Source organism: Palaemon carinicauda, chromosome 6, assembly GCF_036898095.1.
Source record: "Palaemon carinicauda isolate YSFRI2023 chromosome 6, ASM3689809v2, whole genome shotgun sequence".
NCBI classification, from domain to species: Eukaryota; Metazoa; Arthropoda; class Malacostraca; order Decapoda; family Palaemonidae; genus Palaemon; species Palaemon carinicauda.
In genome coordinates this window covers 173,968,776-173,971,275 of record NC_090730.1, presented here as the reverse complement: position 1 = coordinate 173,971,275, position 2,500 = coordinate 173,968,776, and the positions used below count along the sequence as shown (strand labels likewise).

At 35.6% G+C, this 2,500-nt stretch overlaps 1 long non-coding RNA gene across 1 annotated transcript in view; it reads left to right on the top strand.

The window, feature by feature from the left end:
* The first annotated feature begins 985 nt into the window (after positions 1-985).
* The window catches only part of LOC137642289 (uncharacterized), a 5,584-nt gene continuing 4,069 nt past the window's right edge, over positions 986-2,500 (top strand). Inside the window, exon 1 of the long non-coding RNA XR_011044730.1 lies at positions 986-1,139. This is a non-coding gene — a long non-coding RNA (uncharacterized lncRNA). The remainder of the gene's footprint in view (positions 1,140-2,500) is intronic.

The window sequence follows — 2,500 nt, the reverse complement described above, 5'->3', positions numbered from 1 at the left end:
TTTAAAGTTAGGATTATTAATATTAGTATTGTTTATTTATTAATGTATCCATATTTATTATTATTTTTCATGCTAGTTAAAGTTTGTATTGAAAATAACAAAATTAATGTTGTCTAGAATAATATTTATTTGCTTTAATATCATAAACATATAATCATGTATATATCAATACTTATATCTAGCATAACACTATATAGTGCCAATATACTATTGCATACTATATAAAATAATTGTTTCCTTTAATGAATGGTAGCTTAGGTCTAAATATTAATTTCACAGCGACGTTAAGTATTCACAATACATTCAATTCTACATTAAGTGGTTAATGTTTTTTTTATATAGTTTACAAATCTCTTTACATATAAAGACGTCAAGTTTATACATTCCATGACCAATATTCAAGTTGTTTTCAAAGGTTTCTTTTATGAAACTGGACTCTATGATGTTTCTTTCCACTAAGTTATTTGAATGAACCAATTTCTTTGCACCTGACCAATTAATAGGGTGATTTTTATCTCTAACGTGAGCAAAGAGTGCATTACTATTTTGAGCATACATGACACTTTTCTTATGTTGTTCGATTCTCTTTTCTAGGGCTTTACCAGTTTGACCAATATAGTATTTTTCACAAGCATTGCATGGAATACGATATACACATCCCTTGGTAATGTCAGGAGAATTCTTTATTAAGGCTGTTTTTATTGTATTTTTACTCTTACATGCTACATTTACATTGAAGTTTTTCAACAGGTGGGGAATTTCTTTAAAAGAATTACAATAAGGTAGTACAAGTAAATTTTGTGTGTTGTAGTTTTTTCTGTTATCATTACCAAAAAAAGTCTTTTTTGCTGTTCTTAGGGCATCATCTAACACAATTTCAGGATACTTTAGTTTTTTATTGACGGGTTACGTACATTATCAATTATAGTAAATGATCTTTCTGATGAAAAAATATTATTGAATTTTGTCTCTGTTTCAGGGAGACGAGCTCACCCACAACATATCCATTGGAGTCATCCAAAGCAACCAGAGCCTAGTGCTGCAACACGTTGATCGATTCTCCTCTGGTCATTACACGTGTTCCGCCTCCAACCTCCAGGGCACCGGGGATTCGAACTCGGTCCGATTACGGGTCAAATGTAAGTTTTGTCTATTGACTGTAGGATTGATATTTTGTATACTGAAATCCAAAAGAAACACGAAATATTCAAGTTTTATATATCTGTTTATCTACCATGGAACGTCTCCCAATTTTTCGGAGATAGCTGACATTAGAAAAAGAGCAAAAGTGGAGTTTTCTTTTCTTAGCTCCTCCCAGCCTGAAGAGGGGGACTTTTCTTCTTAGCTCCTCCCAGCCTGAAGAGGGGGACTTTTCTTCTTAGCTCCCCCCAGCCTGACGAGCGGGACTTTTCTTCCTAGCTCCTCCCAATCTGACCAGGGGGACTTATCTTCATAGCTCCTCCTAGCCTGATGGTGGGGACTTTTTTTCTTAGCTCCACCCAGCCTGACGAGGGGCTTTTCTTCTCCTAGCTCCTCCCAGCCTGACGAGGGCCTCGGTTGAGTATGGCTGGAACGATTAGAGTGGCACAGCCCGCCCTTCCCTCGTTTTCCATTGTAATAGGCTTTAATTATTTGAAAACGACCCTAACCAGAATTAAGGGCAGTTCATACCCACTTAAAGAAAACGAATCACTTCTTATACTTTCTTTCTTCCCGTTTATTTTGATGTTCAGTATATATAAATATGGAATATTTCCGAAATTCATTTAAGTACCTGCAACTTCTTTAATGAATTATTGATATTGAGTGAATCTTACAAATATATACCAGCTATATAATCAAACCCACAGCACAAATCAGTTATTCGCCATGATACTTTAATAAGGTAAATCTTAGAAGTATGTAACAACACAATTAATTAGGGTCTCAATGTAACTCTAGTAGGGCTAAAGTAATCTAATATAAACCGTAATAGTATTTTTATATGACTATACATATTTATTTTTAATACTGTAATATTACATGGTCATTACATGCCAAAATTATCTGGTTGTCAGATTTGATGTCAAACTACTGTTTGCCATCCAAATTATGTCATGGATATTACAATAAGATATATTATTCATCCATTTTACTGGATAGCATGATACATCAAATACCCTATTAAATAAAACATAGATTATAATATCAACATACACAAACGCATCGATACCAATCACCTGTGGTGGCCGATGTGGTAACGTCTCAGACTGGTGAACGCCAGACTGGTGTTCGAGTCATGCTCAAACTCGTTAGTTCCTTTAGTCGCTGTAACCTCGCCATCCTTGTGACTTAAGGATGTGGTGTTTGAGGGAGCCAATGGCTCTGTCTGCTGAGTTATCAGTAGCCATTACCTGGCCCTCCTTAGTCCTAGCTTGGGTGGAGAAGAGGCTTGTGCGCTGATCATGTGTGTATATGGTCAGTCTCTAGGGCATTGTTCTGCATGCTAAGGCAATGTCAC